This window comes from Limulus polyphemus, unplaced genomic scaffold (genome assembly GCF_000517525.1).
Source record: "Limulus polyphemus unplaced genomic scaffold, Limulus_polyphemus-2.1.2 Scaffold434, whole genome shotgun sequence".
Classification (NCBI taxonomy): domain Eukaryota; kingdom Metazoa; phylum Arthropoda; class Merostomata; order Xiphosura; family Limulidae; genus Limulus; species Limulus polyphemus.
The window spans coordinates 549,641-565,601 of NW_013666044.1; positions in this window are offsets into that span (position 1 = coordinate 549,641).

Consider the following 15,961-nt stretch of genomic DNA (forward strand, 5'->3'; position numbering starts at 1 on the left):
AATGGTAATTTATAATCAGTCACAAGAACGTCGAATCTGAATCAACTTGAAAAAAACAACGGGGGTGCTTAAATTTTTTCCAGGTGTATATAAACAATGTTAAATGCTTTGTGAAACAACATAATTGTTTTTATAATAACCATATTTTGTATCAAAGTTGTGATATGTTTCAGCGATGTGAGATGTGTAATATTATGAACTACATCGCCGCTAGGAGGTAAGCTATAAAGAATGTATAAATGAATCAACCATCCCAGACTGTGATCGATTTAACTAGTTTGTAACCTACACCCACACTCTTACCTTATATATGGGAAAGTTGATACGAGATATTATAAAAAAAAACATTTCAGAGAAAATTTAATAAATGTAATAATCTAACTGATTAAAGACGAATGGATAAACAATTAAATGTAGAAAATAAAAACTAATAGAAATATACATTATACAAACATTGTCAAAGCGAAAGCATAATAATATTGTTGTAAACTTTACATATAAAATTGTTTTTGTAATATACCGATAGAATAGCCAGATGCTAACTCGTGAAACCAGTTTAAAACACATTTTTAGGAAAAGTAGCATGAACTATGTTGTGTCTTTTTAACGATCTATTAAGGCTGAAATCACTCTTATTCTCAAATAGAGTCGATTTTTAAATTAGGCTTTGAACTCAAGAAGTCCCCCAGTGGGTCAACGGTAACCTCACGGAGTCAAAAACGGTAAAATTCAGGGTTAGATTCCCCGAGATGGACACAGCAGATAGCATCCAAAAAATAAACAAACAAACTCAAGAATATAAGTTAAAGTAACTATAATATGTTTGAGTTATTTAAAATTCTCAACAAGAACATATAGTTAATTCTAAACAAACTATAAAAACATAAAGATAGTTTTTTTTGTTGATAGTTAAGTGCAACGCTACACAATGGGCTATCTGCGATCTGCCCACCACAATGAATCGAAACCAGAATTTTAACATTGTACGTTCTTAAACTTCTAAAGTTCTTAACAATACTTACTCTGTGATATGCCCAGAAACCGTTAAGTATTCAGAAATCATGCATCACAATACATTTACACACACATATATATATATCTTGTGTGGCTTTTGGTCATATGTCTGAACTTGTGTTAAGCGATTGCATTTTCTCAAAGCTAATCTGATAAAACTTTACATCTACAAAAAGTAGCCAAGTTAGAATAAAGAGATCAGCCATATACAGACGTGATATCGAAGAAAGAACCAAGTTACACAAAAGATGTAACAGTGGGTAAATTATACAAGAAAACAATGTGGAAAAGCTGACCACTTTACTTTAAGAAGCGCGGTCACTTTACACATTCTTCTATTATTTTACAGCTGTTAGGGAAGTGTAAGGTTTGCACTTCATCAAACAGTAATTTACAAATTTAGATATTTTATACATGGAAACTAATAATTTTGTACTTAGTGAACCTTGTTAGGCAAAGTGTAGTAACGTGTTTCTATGTTTAAAAACGTTATATGCTTTTCGAATAAAATGCTCAGATGTTTTGATAACATATGTAATTTATTTAGTAAAAGTATTTTCTAAAATACATAAGCTTTATTTTTTGTGTTGATTAAGCCCTCAACACACTTCGTTAGTTCATTTAAACATTCTGACTTTGATACTGGAAAAGAGCAAAAAATCAAAAGACAAACAATGAACACAGCAGTACGTTTTACTACTCTCTGAATGCTTATTTTTCTTGGTCTATAACAGATGTAATACATTTTAATATGCTATATTACTTTAAAATTAATCAAAAATAAGATTTTTACCGAAATATAATTCGAATCCAGCTGTTAGGATAGACAGCTCCGAAACGATTAAAAGATAATCGGAGGTTTGTATATACTGACTATAATATGGCTATCAAATAATATTAATGTCATTCCTGAGTTAAATTTTATTCAGAGCAGCTTTTGGGGGACAAGTTTTATATTTTGATATGATAGATGTACATTACTGGTTTGTTTGTTCATTTCTGATATTCACAGAAAGCTACACAAGAGTACATTAATTTTTAAGGGATAGACGAAGGAGAATGCAGTAGGTTCATAGTTCCCACCACCAACTCATGAGCTTCTCTAATCGAGCAGTATGAATTGACCGTTACTCTTATTATACAGTCGCAACACTAAAGCGCCGAATGCAATTTTGCGGTCACGTGATGCAAACCACAGAGTAATGGATGCCCAGTCTGGCAACTAATCATTAGACCATGTTCGACTCGTCCACAGATGCTTAGGTGGTACCACAGATTTTGAAGCCAAACTTTTATTAGAGAAAGCTTGTCAGTAAGGCACAAGGCTTCCACAGACATCAATGCAAAGCATACATCGACGTAAGCGCTTAACACGAGCAATTCAATAGACACCAGAGCGCCTTCCAGTTCATCAACACTGCTAAAGATGAATTACATGTTGCCAAACATTTTCCCAGAATATATCATACACGTTCAATTTGATTCAAATCTGGTAAGCGTGAGTTTGTTCGATACCCTGTTATTCCAGAAAGTTTAAACCAGTTTAGCGTGATATGGCCTCACGATATCATCCATTAGAAATAAAAAGTTGTAACAAACAGCTATAACAGATGACAATATTAATGATTATAAGAGTTATAGTGACATGTCAGTGAGACCTCAAACACCGACCCCTGCTTAAAATATTGTACTAATATATGCGTGAAATAGAAGATGAGTCTGGTCTTGGACACTCTCCAAATACATGCTTACTGGGCACCCAGCTGTTGTTCTGAACTGCCAGTTCGGTCAGGAATTTGAGGCCCACCAGTTGCATTAGGCCCTTATTTTCAACTAGGGATTATCTTACAGGGCTGTCAACAGTGGCTTTTCCTATCCACGTCTCTGGTTAATGATGTTCTGAAAGCGATTCCATTTCTTACTAGCCACATCTTTACATAATATTTGACCCTCTGTGATGACTTGTTGCCTTGGAACAGCTTCTGGTCAATTTGTTGCTCTTCATATCATGAAAATGTCCAAATGTTCTAGTTGACGATCTAGCATGCTTTTCTGTTAATCTGAAGCTCTTTGCATACTCTACTGCAGAAACTCAGGGAAGCTACTTAAATTATTTAGTAATTGTAGTAGGGCTTTGTCACAGCTAGAATGTAGTAACTTCTGATTATCTCTTCACTGTTTTCAACAATACAATCTAGGTAGCCGTTTCTAATTTTGAAGTGATAGACTAGAGGGAAGGCAGATAGTCAAAAGCACCCATCGCCAACTCTTGAGTTTCTTTAATAGAATGGGGGGATTCTGACCACCACTTTTATAAAGCATCCACGATTTCAGAGTGCGAAGCGCGATTTTGTGGCAATGGGACGTTAACTAACTATTTTTATAACCGTAACTAAATGTATATAAAATTGATTATTCCTTTCTTATTTACCAAGAATTTACAGCGTCTAGCTACTTTATTAGGAAATATGTACCCTTTCAGATTTGGGATGGCCATGACGTGTTTAGTGGTCCCTGCAGTACTAAAAATAGCTGTGGCAAACACATTTGCAGTTAGTTTAATGAATACTGAGAAAGGAAAACATATTGCAGTGGTCAAAAGAAGAATGATAGTGGGTGTACATCCAACAGGTGATACAGTTTCATGAGTAGGCTGCTCCAAGACATTGGTCATTCGAATTTATTGACAATGAAAAAAGTTGAATAAAATATCTGTTGCAAAGAGGAATTGTGGTCGCAAGTGCACAATGAAAGGAATATCAGGAAAACTGTTAACAAAGACTGGTAAAAGCTCATGGAGTCCAAAGAATCAGGTTTTACCCTTTCTGCATAGGTGGGAGAAGACAGATTTGGCAAAAATTACACTAATAACCCACTCCTTTTGGTAGTCCCAGTTGTCCAGACCTCTAGTAATTGAGGCATAGTTTGGGATATGTTTTTCTGGCATACCCTGTGCCTTTCGGTCCCTTTAAAAAGTACACTGAATCCACAGCTTGTCTCAGCATCATTTCTTGATAAGTGCATCCACCGATGTTTCATCTATACCCTGATGGAGACAGCAACTTCCAAGACGACAATGCATCCATTCATCGTGTCTATGTTGTGCGTGCATGTTCAACGGAACATAATGGATACTTTAGGCAACTCCAATGGCCCCAACAAAATCTCTCCGTATCTTGATCCAATTGAACATCACTTTCCTCTGCCCTACCTCGCTACATGAATTTCATACACCATTAATGAATGAATGAGGAAAAGTCTTCAGAACACCTTTCAGCACCTTGTGGATTCCAAGCCACGTCATATCATAGCTGTTAATCTGGCAAAAGGTGGCCCAAACCGTTATTAGGTATAGATCCCAATAAAATGGTCAAACCCTACATATTTCAATGCTAAGGCGTAGTTTTGCGCTAAAATGAACAAACAAAACCATCTTTAACCACTATTTATTTATATTTATAACCAAGAGTTTATGCCTATAAATTACTATCTTAGCCTCCACATTCATCATTATAACACTGTGTTGATACCTTATCATCATTAAATAATAGATAATTTAACCAATATCTCATAGTGTTTATTTCTCAGATTTTTTATTTGTCTTTGATCACGCCCATCCGTAACACTTTGACGAGTATGTTTCAACCAGTAACATATAACCATTTTGATATTTTACCCATAAAGATTTCCTTGTATTTTTGAACCAAATTTGTCGTTGGTGCCGTCTGAGTATATATTTTTTATTAATCTGAATACTTCCACAAACTGTTTTATTTGTTATTAATTTAACAGTTTTAAATCGAAATGAGATATGAGTTTGTTACTGAATAGCATTTATAGGTATCTTAACACTAACAGTAAAATAATGTACATTTATAAGTATCTTAACATGAACAGTAAAATGATTTACATTTATAAATATCTTAACATGAACAGTAAAATGATCTACATTTATAGATCTCTTAACATGAACAGTAAAATGATCTACATTTATAGGTCTCTTAACATGAACAGTAAAATGATTTACATTTATAAATATCTTAACATGAACAGTAAAATATTGAGATACCTATAAATGTACATTATTTTATTGTTCTTGTTAAGAGACCTATAAATGTAGATCATTTTATTGTTCATGTTAAGATATTTATAAATGTAAATCATTTTACTGTTCATATTGAGATACCTATAAATGTACATTATTTTACTGTTCATGTTAAGATACTTATAAATGTAGATCATTTTACTGTTCATATTGAGATACCTATAAATGTAGATCATTTCACTGTTCATATTAAGATACCTATAAATGTAGATCATTTTACTGTTCATGTTAAGATATTTATAAATGTAAATCATTTTACTGTTCATGTTAAGAGACCTATAAATGTAGATCATTTTACTGTTCATGTTAAGATATTTATAAATGTAAATCTCATTTTACTGTTCATATTGAGATACCTATAAATGTACATTATTTTACTGTTCATTTTACATTTATAAATATCTTAACATGAACAGTAAAATAATCTACATTTATAGGTATCTTAACATGAACAGTAAAATAATGTACATTTATAGGTATCTTAACATGAACAGTAAAATAATGTACATTTATAGGTATCTCAATATTAACAGTAAAATGATTTACATTTATAAATATCTTAACATGAACAGTAAAATAATGTACATTTATAGGTATCTCAATATTAACAGTAAAATGATTTACATTTATAAATATCTTAACATGAACAGTAAAATGATCTACATTTATAGGTCTCTTAACATGAACAGTAAAATAATGTACATTTATAGGTATCTCAATATGAACAGTAAAATGATTTACATTTATAAGTATCTTAACATGAACAGTAAAATAATGTACATTTATAGGTATCTTAACATGAACAGTAAAATAATGTACATTTATAGGTATCTCAATATTAACAGTAAAATGATTTACATTTATAAATATCTTAACATGAACAGTAAAATAATCTACATTTATAGGTATCTCAATATGAACAGAAAAGTAACTTACATTTTCTTCTCTTGTGTTCGTAACATTTAGGCTCCCTTTATTCTATTTACTTTAATGTTACACTTAGCTGTAAACATGAAACCACTATATTATACTCATCACTATGAAGATAAACGCACCTATTATTAGATGCATCTAAATATACTTATGTAAAGTAATAACTATGAGTAATAACAAAGTATTGAATCAGTTACATAATCTAGAATTTTAAACATATTCACACTGAAATTACTTAAAACATTTTCCGTATAAATATTATTTACCTTTTGATGAAGATAAGAAATACCTCTGTAAAATATTTCTCTGATTTTAATAAAATATCTATTAAATCATTTTTCCCAATAAAATAGTTGATAGAGTGTGTTCATTTATGAAACAAAAACTTTAATTTTCTAAACAACATGATAGTAATTATGTTAACACTTCAACACACCCAAAAACAGATTTAAGGATATAAAGAGACAGACTACAATCTTGTTTTAAACCGTGACCTTTGATAAAATACTAATTATTTTAATATTGAATTTCTGAAAAAATATTATTATTGTATTGCATTCTTTGCCAATATCTAGCTTACAGCTCCGATTTTATTTATTTCTGCGTTTATTTAACCTTCTCAAATGTTTTCTTAGAAAATAAGACAATTACTATATATGTATATATTCGTCTGGTTGAACGCGCTTTCTGTGACACAACGCTTTACAAAAGTCAAAGTGTGTCATAATATCCTACTTTTACATATATAAACAAAATCATTTTTCACAGTTTAATTGGATTTTATCATAGTAAGTCAATGTAACAACAAGACAAATTAACTGGCGCTCAGAAGCATTTTCTGAAAGTTCGATGTTAGGTTTCAAGGTATTGTCCAACATATTTCAGTTACAGTTTGTAAAATTAAGTCGTACCAAAATGCTAAAATTCTTTTTTAAAACGAGTTTTAATCTTTTCATTCGATATGAATGCAATATTTCTGAAGAAGGAGAGGAATTTTCATTATGAAATTTTATGCGCAGATGGTCTAACCGGCCAAATATTAGGCCTGGGTTTCAGTTATAGCTATCCCTAATTTTAAACTACTGACAAACATTCAGCAGCAAAGGGTACTACAAGTATTTGCCCAGCTATCTGAACCCAATAACGGCATTAAATATCAATTTTATAATGTACCCACAGCTCAAAGTGCAGAGTATGTCCAGAAGCATCACATCTCGAACCTTGGACCTTTCAATGCATCGCTTAGCACTCGAACCACTAAGCCTCGCACTTTTAAGCATAGTATCACAAAATATGCAGAAAAGAGGAATCAGCTTCTGATACTTGAATAACTTGTTGACAAATGAAAAAAAATGAAATTATGTTTAGCGACTTTCTTCAGGTGTTTCGAAGCTATTAGATTATTTACTACATTTTTCAAAATTATGAAAATACTATAGTAGAGTTTTAAACTCATCTAGCTAAATGATGAAATTGTTATTAAGATCTGATGCTAAAATACTGATATTTTAAAATTGCATTATTTTATCGTCATAAACGTTTACTTATACAAGTGACTATGACAAAACCCCCATAAAATTTAAACAATACTTTAAGAAATTTGAAATAGCTACCTTTCTGATACTTTTAAGAAACATTGTTACGCATAGCCGAACAAAACTGGAAACATGAAAATTGATTCTAAAAAATAGTTTATTTGACTGAAAGCTTAACTTAATAAAGAAATACTGACAAACCTTTCCTTGTGTTTAACATAACTAGTGTAGTGGCTCCTACTGTATCATCTAAAGCTTTAGCTACAAGATGGTCTTCTTTCAGAGAGCATGGATTGACTGATAAAAGAATAGAAAGAAAAGGATATCAAAATTTTCTTAAACCAGTTTATATAAATATTAAAATAAAATTATCCTATTATGTTTGTTTAGTTAATAAATTTTGATTATTATTATTGGGAAAAGTTTAATTTTCTTTGTTCTCTTTGTTTGATCTCTTAGCATGTTGAAAACGATTTTTTTTAATTTTCCTTTCGCAGTGCACCCCCCCCCCCGTGTAGCACAGCGGTGTGTCTGCAGACTAATAACGCTTGAAACCGGGTTTCGATACTCATGGTGGGCAGAGCACAGATAGCCCATTGTGTAACTTTGTGCTTAACTTCAAACAAACAAACAAACCTTTCGCACTGCCTTTTAGCAAAAGGATCCTCTGAATTTAAATGCACTCAAATTAAAATAAACAATATGATATAACATGGAACACATTTAAAATAGAGAAAAAAACGTGGAGTGTATTATTGAGTATTTTTCTTTCATTTGGTGTTCTTCGTGCATTGCTTTCGTAAACAACACAGTAACTCCAACAGGTAATGAATAATACAGCTTTTCACAACTTTATAGATTTAATTCCAATAATGAAGTTCTACTGCTTCAAAATACAATAGAGCAATACTGAGTCATTTACTAAATTGAAACAGAAATAAAATAGTTCATGTTTGATTTATAATATGTTTATATATTTGTGTGTATGTAATTCGTGCGTGGAAGCAATCAAGAAGTTTCAGGTTTTGCAGAAGTTATTTTTCTGTTTAATAAAAAAATAAATAATGTACGTTAAATTCATGTTAACATTGCAATGCCTCAGTTAATTAAGTCAGGCGTCTGTGAAAATAACGAAGAATACTTTTAGTTCGATGCAAAAATTCTTGTCCTAGTAAGTCGAAATAAAAGCCTGTGTTAAGTCAACATCATCATTAAAATTTCACGGAAAAAGAACATTATAAAATTTCCCACTTTCAACTTTTGGTGTATTTCAATTTGAAACTTCGGTTGGTATTTTAATATAATGGATTTAAAAATATATGTATCTTTATATATCTATGTATGTACAGTGATTTTGACGCACGTTTTCCCTAAGTTTGCTTTTAAAAATTTAAAAGTTTGTCCTATTCGATTGCAGTGCCGACTTTAAACTGTCACACTATAGGCCTATCTCTCCCGATTGAAGCCCGAGTATAATTTTATAGTTTCTATAAAACACTAATATTTCGATTAAATGACACAATGATTCCAGGCGTCAACTCAACTTTATGCAGCACAGAATATGATTAAATTTATAAATATAAAATATCTATATGTTGCAATAAAGTACTTTAAAAGTAACTGTAAAAAAGCCCAAGCTGAATATCTGGATAATAGATAAAGAAAAGCTCATTACAAATCTATGGCGAAACACCAGAAGATAAAGGACATTGAATAATAACATTTTATTTTCAGTTTTCTTGAATGTCGAGCAAAACATCAATAAATTTCCTCATAATACTTAAAATAGTTGAAGCAATCAAGATTATCATGTGGCGTATTTTCTGACAGCTCACTTTTACGTTGTGGTATAATATAAAGATGAGAGAAAACAATTTTTTTATGTCTTACCCAAGAATTAGTCCAGTTGTTGAAATGGGAGATCAAGGATTCACTTACATATTATAATTTAAAATCTCCTGGTAGATATGCTAGATTATATTGGTTCTGGTTTCGTTTTTTCCAATTTGTACTATATATAATATTATTTTTTCGACAGACAAACAGTTTATTGTGACATAACATTTCAAAAATTTTGTGAATGTTTAAAATAGTGAAATCTAAATAATCTTCTCAAATTAAGATTTATTATTTATTATTATTCAATGGATAAAGGGCAATATATTAGTTAAGTGATTGCTTAAAGAAATGTACACACACACACACATATATATGTATATATATATTCATGATGTTAGAAAAAACACGTAGGTTCAAGAAGTCTTGACAGAAATGAATAAAACCTTATAACCCAATCACTTTCGAAAGGTGGACTTTTCTTCTTCAGTGGCAAACTGAAGAAGAAAGGTCCACCTTTCGAAAACGCTCGGGTTTTAGGGTATTTATTCATTTCTATATATATATTTTGGTACTGATAATATTGTGTTATTTCACTTTAGCTGGTGTTTACTCAAAACAAATATGGTTAATGGTAATAATGATGTTGTTCTCACTTGAATCGCCTCGTGGGTGATTACTCAAACAAATGTGAAGTTCGTATATGAGTTAGTGAATCAGCAATAAAATTATTATAGAGTTTAAAACTAACCCTTAATTTTAGGAGTTTCCGATGGATAATTTTGAATAGAATGCATGTTACACAAGCGAAAATTCAGGCATTATGAAACAAGATAATTACAAAAAGAAAGGACAAAGACTAAAGTAACTTTTAGAGATTGAAACAGTTTTTTTTTGTAATATTCACGGTATGCGCGCTTCGATTTATATCTGATGGGCAACAATAACAGCATAAAAACAAACAAACATTCCTTGGTTATGTTATCGGTAAGAATGTGAAACGAATGGTGCTATTCTCCTCTTATATAAGGCCCATAATATTTGTTTACTTATTTCTATTGTAACCACTGACGACGTAGGTACTTTGGTCTTCATATAATTATACATAATGAAAGGGCATTGTACTTATTTATAAGTAACTTATCAGTAGGATGATACATGAAGATAAGATGAATATTTTGAGCAAGATCGTAGTCACAGTGGCATAGGAAGACATGTTCTTAGTTGTACACAACTCAAAACAGTTAATGGATATACAAGGTATATTTAAGCAATTTAAATGTAGTTCGTGAGTGCATTTGTATGTAAAACAATAATATCTAAGCTTGTTTCTTCATGCAAACTAGCTTTTCTCTCTTTAAAAATAACGTACATCTCAGTGTTTAGGATGCTGCGAGGGTCTATTAACATTGTCCAGAACGGAAGATGCTTAAGTATCCTCATATACAGAAGTTAAATACGCAAAATTAAAATTATTTTGGAGCCTTATCCTATCGTTATAATCTATGTTGTCTTGTCAAGTCATGCTTCATCTGACGACCTTACATTCTGTGGCGTAGTTTACCTTGCAAAAGACTTTGTCGTAAGGCTGTTATGTCAAAAGCGCACCCCTTATTTCTGTTGCTTTACTTAATATATCTAATATGGGAGAACGATGGGTTTTTGCACAAGTTTCAAGTCGGATTGCACAGAAATTCATAGGCGACTTGACTGGTGAGATTTTATAATGAATATCATGAATATCCGTTCTGCAGCTTTTGGAGATACGTGACGGTTGAGCGGATATGTTGTGGAAGCAGCTTCAGTACACGTGACTTGTGTCGCTTTTCCAGATGGACGTCCTTCTTGATTATGTTGAGTACCATTTACTGAGACACATGGAAGGCTTTAACCAGTGATCTTTGTGTTCGTGGATTTTTTTTTATTACAACGCCACACTTTTCTTACCACAGCTAGGGTACGACTTGTTGCACGTCTCATTCTGAATAGTCCTGCTGCTTCAAGCTAATCTATGTTACTTTGCTTTTTCATGCAAGTAAGTACATAGGGTATCTTTGTTTTGTAAATTCTAAATCCCTGATTTGTGTTGTAAATCATTTTTGACACCACTTTGTTATGATCGTTTTAACATCACATTATTACAAATCGTGCTATACTCACATTTCTCTTTCCTTCTGTTTTATTAAGGTTGTAATTATTTCTATCACTCTTATATCTCCCAATCTCTTTTTTCTTCTGCTAAACGCCTGTCCTTTATACCAATTTCTCCAACAAACACGTCGAACACACCTTCTTCCCTTATACTGAATTACAACATCTCCTAATCATAAAAGTTTCTATAATCTCCACAGCGGTCAAACAGGAATGGCAGCCGATCCATCCAATAATTCCCTAACCACTTATTTCTGTAATCTCCTGATTTCTTCGAGACCGACCACAAGTCGGCCGTTTTCTCACTTCTCTCAATCCCAACCGATTATTACACCGAACCTCATAACAACCTGAACGCATATTTTTGACCCGAGTGTATAAATATTTTGCGTCGGAAAGGGCTGTTGCATACCAACCCCAAAAACTTCCCAACCTCGGTGATATCACACTACATACGAAACACTAAATAATGACAGAACATACTGAGCCACCGCGACTTTATAGTGGTTGTGGATGTCATGTGACATACTGATTTACAAATTCAAAATTGTTTTAATATAACGAGTTCAACATTCTTTACAGATATAACGTTGACATACTGATGGGTTAATAACAGGAACATATTGAACAGACGACCTTAGTGATAGTTCATGAAGCACCCCGTACAATGTTCAAAATTTCCTGAAAACTCGTGATCCTCAATAGGCCCATAGTTAAACCTATTTCCCCTAGTATAAATGGTTTTTAAAGATATTCATTTTAAATATGGGTTGAAATAATTCCAGAATATTCACAGCAATTTTAGAGTTTTACTTAAGTCACATAGTACTTCATTTATACACATATCCTGCTAATTATGAGTGTTTCATGTGAATTAAATATATATACACACATATATATAAATTTACATGAAATAATGAACCAGGTATAAGCGGATTAATTATATTTCTTTAGTTATAATTGTCATAAAACAATAGTATTAGGATTATTGAATTTTTAAGCAATAGTCTAATAGTATTGTCTCCTGACAAATATAACAGATTATAATCACGCTTGCACAAAAAAAAGGCGCTCACACCATAAGAATAATATATTTGGCGTTCAAGTAAAGGGCCCATCTTTTAGAAATGAAAATTTAAAGTTCGCGTCCTCTTAGCCTATGACAGATTATTTACTTATATATTTTTGTGGTAAAAGTGAAATAACGTTAAGGCTAATAATCTTGAAAACAATAAAGTTGCAAATATTTTTTTTCGGGAAAACGAGATAAGACGGCCCCCAATTAAATTATGACGTGCTGTTATTTTAGTGAATTATATGTTACTATTGTGCAGGTGACTATGTGAATATATAAGCAAGCGAATGGACGAGAATGTGAATGATCAAAGCGCGACTTGTTAATAATTTTTGGTTTTGTTTTCGAATAACTTTGTTTTGACCTTACCACTTCGAATTTTTAGTAGTTAAAAAATATGTATTTCAAGTAATTTCATTGTTGATTTCAAACTATGAAGAATTGTAAACTACCAAATGTGCCGTAAAATAAACACAGCTAGAATTCACTAATCTTTTATAATGTCTAATTGCTTTACCATGAGTAGTTTAAGATATGACACCGTCCTTTAGTGTAGTGGCCCGGCATGGCCAGATGGTTAGGGTGCTCGACTCGCAATCTGTGGATCGTGGGTTCGAATCTCCGTCACACCAAACATGCTCGCCCTTTCAGCCGTGGGGCGTTATAATGTGACGGTCATTCCCACTATTCGTTGGTAAAAGAGTAGCCCAAGAGTTGGCGGTGGGTGATGATGACTAGCTGCCTTCTTACATGCTAAATTAGGGACGCAGATAGTCCTCATGTAGTTTTGCTCGAAATTCATAAGAAACAAACACACCTTTGTTGTAGAAAATGCGTATGACAGAGGGCCTTCTCGATTCCTGTCGGAGCATTTTAGAAACGACAATGATAATAATAATAAAATGATACTTTTAAAAACGATCCCAACTTACACTATTTTCTAAAAATTATAATTTATTGTACTTTCATAAAAGTTTTTATCCTTTTCAACTAATAATGATTAGCAAGTAATGTTTATATACTAAATATATTTTGCACGCAATGTAATATTTCTTACTCAAAAATATAAGCAGCTGAATGGTGAAGAAAGTGTAACATGATTTGTTTTCTTGAAAAATACATCTGAACCATTATAAATTTTGCAATGGTACAGCTGTTAAGAACTGAATATTAAGACTCAAACACACTTTTATCTCTTTGGAAAATGATATTTCAGTATTACTTTCAATACGGAAAATTACTCAAGATGTTCTTCTAAGTAAAACCTAATTAGTATTAATTCATAGTTTACGTAATAAATTCCTATAGAGCTGTCAATGTCTTTCCTCACCTTGAAATACAGTTATAGAGCATAGAAATTGGTAAGTCACCGTATGAAAAAATACAGTTATAGAGCATAGAAATTGGAAAGTCACCGTATGAAAAAATACAGTTATAGAGCATAGAAATTGGAAAGTCACTGTATGAAAAAATACAGTTATAGAGCATAGAAATTGGAAAGTCACCGTATGAAAAAAAATACATTTACTCCTCTAAGAATCAAACAGTGAATGTTTTAAAGCTCTGAGCATTCACTTCGGATTTGTTTGTTTACAGTTTAAACACAAAGCTACACGTTGAATTATCTGTGCTCTGATTACCACGGGTATTGAAACCCAATTCTAGCGTTTTAAGTTCGCAGACATACTGCTATGTTACTGGGGGGCTTCACTTCAGAACAACAGTCATGAAACAATTAAACAACAATAGATACGATGCTCCAAAAACGCCAAACAAGACATCTATGTCGGTAACTATACTACAGATAAAACTTTAAAGTTATAAAGCTGCTTAAACGTTAATCTAAGAACAAATCCAGAAACAAGTATTACGACATTTCCAAGATTTAACCTAAACAAATCCAGAGTCAGTAAGCAAAAACCTCTGAAATCTCATTTTCTTAATTGTTATTTCAAGAGTTATTAATCAAACAAGTATAATCACAATGTCATGGTTTTTTTCTTGTTTTCTACATAACTTATTACTCCAAAAAATATACAATCAGAATCACGTGTTTTTACCTTAATAAAGCTACGAGTCTTTACCGAATTGAGCAATGTAATTTTGTCTAGAATATTCTCTTCAGCTGTATTTTACGCACATGCTTAAAATAACAATTTATGATAATATACTATATAGATTAACAGCAAATTGCTTATTGATTGTTTTCAATATTGTTTCAACGCTTTATGAACATCAAGTCATTACGTGTTTGAACATTATTCCAATGCTTTATGAACATCAAGACGTTACGTGTTTCAACATTGTTCCAATGCTTTATGAACGTCAGGTAGTTACGTGTTGCAACGTTGTTCCAACGCTTCATAAATATCAAGTCGTTTAGTGTTTCAAAACTTTATGAACATCAAGTCGTTACGTGTTTCAACGATTCCTAAGCACCTAGTCATCGTGTGTTTAGAAGTGAAATAAAGTATGCTCACTAAATTGTTCTTGGAAAAAATTACAGATATATTTATGTTTCCAGTAAAGGTAATTTATTACTGATGAGCAAAACGTGCATTAAACAATAAGTTAAAAGGTTACATACAACACTAACTGACAAGGTTATACACAACTCCTGGACAAAAAAAAAAAAAAATGTAAATTAATTAAACGTGGACACGTTAGTGCAGGAAAACCTAACGTGCTTTCTTACGTCATTGAGTTGTTGTTATTTTGTTGTTTCCTATTTTGACTTTGTTTCTTTATTTTGTTTTATATGCAACTTTGCAGAATCTTTTGTAAGTGACAAACGAACTAATTAAAGAACCCTATTGATCACTGCTTGTCATGATTATGACTATAAAGAAAAGTACACGCTGCTGATACTTGAATTCAGTGTTAGAAGTCTCCTTCTTTCAGCTCTTATTATATATCTTAATTCTCCCCACCTAAATGTCACGACAATTATATTACATATTGACGTTTTCTATGGTTTTATTTAACATTATAATGGAAATGAAGGAAAATAACATAAGGTGAATAATACCGTGTATACTAAATAAAACTCCGTTGCGAATAGCAGAGGAAAATCCTGAAATGATGGTTTAAGTTCTGAACTTTTTACAATTTAAGGAGGCAAATAAACAGGAAAAAATAATGTAAATGTTCTTAAATGTTTACCTTATTTTATTTTCTATTCTAGTAATAATTGCAACAGTTAAGTCCTAAAAATTCTGCTATTAACTGACTTACGACTTCCTGTTGTGTTTTTGATGGGTATCAGCTGTTAACTGCGATAGGAATGTGTCACCATTCTCATTCGCTCACACC